Source organism: Dipodomys merriami, unplaced genomic scaffold, assembly GCF_024711535.1.
Source record: "Dipodomys merriami isolate MVZ:Mamm:240054 unplaced genomic scaffold, mDipMer1.0.p SCAF_3, whole genome shotgun sequence".
Classification (NCBI taxonomy): Eukaryota; Metazoa; Chordata; class Mammalia; order Rodentia; family Heteromyidae; genus Dipodomys; species Dipodomys merriami.
This window is the reverse complement of record NW_027204492.1, coordinates 10375156-10382132: the sequence shown is the minus strand read 5'-3', so window position 1 is coordinate 10382132 and position 6977 is coordinate 10375156.

The window sequence follows — 6977 nt, the reverse complement described above, 5'->3', positions numbered from 1 at the left end:
AAAAATCTCAGATTACAGTGATCAGTTTTCATGAGTTGTCTGCAAGCAACCTGCAGCATGACACACATTGGGGCTTAAACCATAGCTGGGGAACTTGGAGCTTGAAGAAGAATTTGTTGTCATGGATGTCTGCGTTGCTCAACTGCAGTGTTTGGGTGGGAAACTACTGCTGAAAGCCAACATGAAGACAGAGAGATTTTGAGTCAGGCAAGTTGAGGGATTGTTGTGAAAGCTAGGGATGCAGTTGACAGTCTTACATTGCCTAGCAAGACTGATTGCATTGCCTGAAGGACATTTCAGAAAACTAGGCTCTTGTCTCAACTGGTGAAGACATCAGTTAGGAGGGGCTGCCAGACTGTGTAGCTACTCTAGTTGTAAGCAGCCTGTAGTCAGGTAGGACTAGAGACCAAGCCATAATCTAAGGGCTTGGAACAATCAGGAAACATCTATGAGAAGTGGCTGCTGAAAGGAAAGGGTTTGGATACAGGCAAGTTGAGATTTCAAAACAGCAACTAGAGCTTAAGCAATGTAGGGGCTTGGATGTGGTGGCTCCATCCAGCCTGCCTAGATCAAAACCCAGTGCCTGAGGATCACCACAGAAAGAGCAACACACCCATGGCTAGCAGAGCTCTCAACATCTAGGAGCTATGTGATGGCTCTGGTGGCTTGAACCCAGCAGAGATGAGAGCTCTATATGATTTGGGAGCACATGAGCACATGACACGCTCACTCCAGCTTTCCTAGAGGGTGAAACATGCTGGAATGCTCTAAAAAAACTTCAACTTACAGCGAGAGCACACATAAGTCCCCCAGTTTGCCAACCCTGGTGCAGAACACAGAGTTATTTGTTGCCCCTATTATCAAGGTGCCAATCCTTGGGTGGCCCATCTGCTGCCCCTGGAGGTACACAAAGCAGTACCTGAGCAGGAAGTGGGAGCTTGATTGGCTCATAGACTAAACATGCTGTAAGACAAGCAGTGACTTCCAGTACACAAAGAAGGGAGACTTTTAAGCTGGGAGCAGAACAAAAGTGGACAAACGACCCTTAATCAACCTTGCTCTTAATTTAAAAAGCACCCCACCCCCACACAAGGAAATGCAAAGGACCATAGCTAGTTTTTTATCTGAGTGGTACTGGTTGACTAGGCCTGGTACCCTGACCATGCAGGCAGAAGCATGACAATTAAGACATTTTCTGTTCCAGTGAGGAGAAACTACACTGCAATCTTTCCAGTAGATCTTGCTTGGGCATTGTGAACACTTTCACTTCAGTACTGCAAGTGATTAAAATGTCCACCCACAAATTGGCCTCAGATATAGAAATCTCAGTGAAGAAGTACAGGAAATATGAAAATACAAGAAAGCATGACATTTCCTAAGGTCTTCTCAATGAAGATACTGTGGATTGAAAAGAAATAGAGTCAAAGAACTGAAAAACATAATTATAAAAGAGATTGATGAAATGAAGGGTGGCATGTATAAATACTTGAATGAATTCAAAGAGGATGAAAATGAAGGAAGAGAGCCTATGTCGACAATGAATTCAATAAAGACAGAAATCTTGAACAAGAATCAAAGAGAAGTTCTAGAAATAAAAAGCTTAAGAAGAAAAAGAATCTGAATAAAGCTTTTTTCCAGTCAAGTGGATCAAACTAAAGACAGAATATGAGGGCTTAAGGGCAATGTATCTTTATTGAAACAGTCAAATAGAGAAACAGCAATAAAGAAATATGAGTGAACATGTAAAATCTCTGGGATATTATTTAGTTTTATAATCTAAGAATCATGATCATAGAATGAGAAGAAGTACAAGAAGCAGGGATTGGAAACATATTCAATAAAATAACAGGGAAAATTCCATAGATCCTGAGCAAGAAGCAGGGATTCAGGTGAATATGGTATTTAGAACATGCAACAAAGGGCCACTTCAAGACACACTGTAGTTAAAATATTGAGAAAGGAGAGCAAAGAACGAATGCTGAAAGCTGCAAGAGGTACCTAAATGGCAAACCCATCAGGATAAGAGGTTTTTCAACGAAAGCCTTAAAAACATGGAGAGCATAAAATGATGTATTTCAAGAGCTGAGAGTAAACAACTGCCAACGCAGGGAAGCAATCATTCAAAACTGAAGGACAAATAAAAGTCTTCTCTGATAAATAAAAACTAAAGCAAGTTATAACCACTAAATCAATACTGCAGAAGATACTCAAAGGAATCCTACACACACAAGATGAAGGTAAAGGTAGTCATGGAAACAGTGGAGGAAATGAAACTCTCAAATGAATAGATAAGCAAACGAAGATTAGGAAAGAATCAAACTTTCCCCAAACTACAAAATATATAATAAAATTGTATAATAACACTAACTAAAGAGTAAGTTGAATTAACGAGTAAATCTCGACCATTTGTCCACTACAAGAAATGTATTGGACTGACAAAAACAAACACTAACTAATAATGAAAGGGTAGCAAATGACCTACAATGCAAATAGACTCTTAAAGCAGGGAGGAGCGGTAGCATGCAGAAAAGGCTCAACACAGACAAAGAAGGTAATTTCATACTTTCGTAAAAAGAATAATCCATCAAGAGGATATAAAAATTATATATATGTAATATATATATATATATAAAACCTTTTCTTCTTTCTCGATGAATGGTTTTATATGCACAAGAGAATATGTTTAGCCTTTGCTAAACATACAGTAAGGTGTCTATAGAAGGGTCCATATGCAATGCCCTAGATACTTGTAGGCTTAAACAAGGTATTGGTCAACGTTGCTACCAATATACAAGTAAGATTGTAGGTATTATTCTAGTACTTTAGCTGCCCAAATTATTCCTAAAATTAATGGTAGTTTCTATTTCTCATTTTATTATTACTTTCTCATTGCAGTTTATCCATCATTCTTACAGACACACAGGTGCATGTGCACATACACACACATCTATAATCTACCACCAGCACATGTACAATCACCTCATTCATAATTACCATTGGTTGGAAAGAAACTTAAGATGATCAGCAAACAGTAAACCAGCTGGATTTTACATTGTTTTCTTGTTTGTGAAGGAGCACAGAAACTGAAGTTTAGCCTCCCCTCTCCTCAGAGAAGGCTTTACAGATCATGCCATTCCTCTGCCCATTGCAACCAGTTGAAGAATTTATCATGTAAATTGAAGAATTTATCATGTAAACCTCTAAATAATGTGTGTGTGTGTGTGTGTGTGTGCGTGTGTGTGCGTGTGTGTGTGTGTGTGTTTGTGGGTGTTGGTGATGGTGCTTGAAATCAGGGCCTCATGACCTCATGTGTCTTTTTTCTCAAGGTTGGTGCTCTACCATTTGAGCCACACCTCCACTTCTAGTTTTATCTAGTAAGAGATAAGAATCTCACAGACTCTTCTTCCTGGGTTGATTTCAAATCATAATTCTCAGATTTCAGCCTCCTAAATAGTTCAGTATCTTTATTGTAAAGATACTGTACAGAGGGGTTACAGTTACATGAGTAAGGTAATGAGTACATTTCCTATCGATCAGTTATCCCCTCCTTTGTTTTCCACCTACCATCCCTTTCCTCCCCATCTCCCCAACTCCTCCCTCAAGTTGTAAAGTTCATGTTCAATATGTCATTGTTACAATGGGTCAACCTATATCCTTGTTTCAGCATTTGTTGTTTCCCTTCTCCTCCCTAAATTAAAAAAATGTATATACAAGATACAGAGCACCGGAATCAAATACAGTGACAACAGGGGTTATACCATGGAGGAAGAACATACAAAGAAACAAAAATATCACATAGTACATTAAAAACAACAGTAACAAATAAACCTCTTGGGTCCCTATATTGGGGTTCATTTCACTTAGCATCATCTTATAGGGTTACCTTTTCTGCTTGTCTGACTTAGACATATACTAGTTATTGCAAATAAGGGAAACTATGGAACCTATGTTTCTTTGGGTCTGGCTAACTTCACCTAATATAATTTTTTCCAAGTCATTCCATTTCCTAATGAATGTGGCGGTGTCTTTCTTTCTGATGGAGGCATAGAATTCCATCACACACACACACACACACACACACACACACACACACACACACACACACACACACACACACACACACACACACACATATATATCACATTTTCTTGATCCATTCATCTACTGAGGGGCATCTGGGTTGGTTCCATATCTTAGCTATGGTAAATAATACTGCAATAAACATAGTTGTGCTGGTAGCTTTAGTATGGCCTTGTTTGTGATCATTTGGGTAAATGCCCAAAAGTGGGATTGCTGGGTCATAGGGGAGCTCTATGTGTAAGATTCTGAGGAGATTCTGAGGAATCTCCATGCTGCTTTCCAAAGTGATTGAACAAGTTTACACTCCCACCAACAATGCAGTAAGGTTCCCTTCTGTCCACATCCCCTCCAGCATCTGTTGTTATTAGAGTTTTTGATTATAGCCATTCTAACTGGGATGAGGTGGAATCTCAGTGTTGTTTGGATTTGCATTTCTGTTTTTTTTTTTTTTTTGGTCGGTTGTGGGGCTTGAACTCTGGGCTTGGGTGCTGTCCCTGCACTCCTCAGCTCAAGGCAAGCGCTCTACAGCTTGAGCCACAGTGCCACTTCAGGTTTTCTAGTGGTTTTTATTGGAGATAAGAGTCTCGTGGACTTTCCTGCCTGGGCTGGCTTTGAATCGCGGTCCTCAGCTCTCAGCCTCCTGAGTAGCTAGGATTACAGGTATGAGCCACAGGCACCAGGCTTAATTTGCATTTCTTTTATGGCTAGTGAAGTTGAACATTTCTTCATACGTCTATTGGCCATTCTTATTTCCTCTTCAGAGAAGTCTCTGAAAACCATTTTTATTAACATCAATTATTTGCACACCAGGGCTTTATTTGACATGTCAAAGTCAATTCATGGTGACCCACAAAGAGAGAATCTGATCTACAGAATTCTATCTCCAATAACTCTCTAAAGTGTCATAGTTTCCATTATGGAAAATGTACTATCTCCAGAGCAGCAGTAACCTATAGGAGTAGTTTGGAACTTATAGGAGTAGTTTGGAACTTTTAGGTTACCTCTTCCAATATTTATTTCCCAATTCTCTGATAGAGACAGATGCCATTTCCACAATTTATGCCAAATTCTAAGCAAATTTAACAGCTACTCTTCTTTAGCCATCCACTCCAGATTAGCATGTCACCTGTAAATCTCCCCTACATAAAAATTATGGAACGCCCTTTATTTCTGAGAAAGCGTACCAAGCCCCAGTCCAGTTATTACAAAGCATATCTTGACTTTGAATCAAAGTTTACTCCACTTTTTATTTTGTCCCTTACTTCCAGTTTTCTATCCATATCAGAATAGGTGGAAATAAACCAACTGAACCTTCCACCTACAAAGCTCTTGATATATCAACATCAACTGTCATGTCAATTTCAAAGGAGACTTTTAAGTGGTTCCAGTGACATGCAAGATATGGCAAATTTGAGCATGGGTCTCATAATTAGTGCCTATGAAGCTCCAAGTGGGGCTGATGGAAGCATCTGGAACAATTAAGTTAATAATATGAACTCCAAGCAGAATCATCCATCATGGAAAGGAAATGCTTCAGGAGTCAGATTTATGTTACAACAAATCACCCAGGTGTAAACATCTCTGCAAATATGTTAGGGAGAATAAGGTAGATTTCCTTAGAGGACTATCAAAGTAGTTATTTGAAGGTTATATATGGCTATGACAACCTCCCCTTAGAATCTCATGGAGAAAACAGTTCAGGTTTATAGTGAAGCTATAAACACTGCATAACATTATGCTGTGTCTGAAGGAAATGTCTTAGCTTTCTAGCACCCAGTGTTCTTTCTTATGTAACTTCCTCAACACAAATACTCAGGCCTTTTGTTGAAACATTTGAAAACAGACAAGAAAAGCTAAGAGCTATGATTCTATGGAAACTGAACAGGGAAAAATTACTGGCCTATATCCCTGTAGTTTCATGTCATCCGATGTTGTGAAACATGAAGAATAAAAGCAATTTGGATTAAAAGAGAGTAAAGGTAAAACAAGAAAATAATGCAGATAGTTATCCGTGAATAATTACTGTCCTATATCCTTTAGAAAAGAGAGAAGCGAGAATGGGGTACAAGATGAGGGTAGACAAAAAGGGGACAGATACTGGAAGGCATTGACAATCACACTAAACTCAATGGGAGAGTCAAGAATATTAAAAAGAAGAGCAAGACATTCAAATCTGTGTTTTATGAGAAAGACTAGGGCAGATGTGTAGAGATCAGTTGGTTGACAGGAGTAAAAATGGGGAGACTTATGATGGAGCTATGTTAACAATACATACCAGAGTTCACAAGGATTTGGGCCAGAGAATAGTGGAAATGGAAGAAGGAAAATATTACAGCTTGCTTATCATCACTAAGTAGGGTTATTATTTCAGTGATAGTTATTCAGTTTGTGGGCAGAAATCACTGTGATTTTGATCTGTATTTCCACATGACGATCAATGTATATTTGCATGTGCTTTTTGGCACTCACATATGTTGGTTGTCACAGTTACCCATTTTGCTGCTTTTATTTTTTTGTTGTTATTAGTGACTTGTGAGAGTTCTTCCTAAGTATTGCACACCAAGTCCTTGATGCATTATGTGATTTTTTAGAGCATTTTATTACAGAATTTGACTTATCTTTTTATTTTCCTAGTTGTGTTATTTAACAAAGATTTTGTTTAAGGCCAACCTATCATCAGTTTTTTTAAAAATGAATTTGATGATGAAAATTGATAAAAATGATCTAAGCTACTCAAGGGTGGTGATGGGGGGAGGAATGAGAAAGAAAGGGAACAGCTGACACTAAGCAAAAGGACATGCACATATCATCCGATCTGGAAAAATAGTTTTATTGTTAATGGTCATAGAGTTCATGAACTATGTAGATTAGAATTATGATGATTATCATTGTGAAGG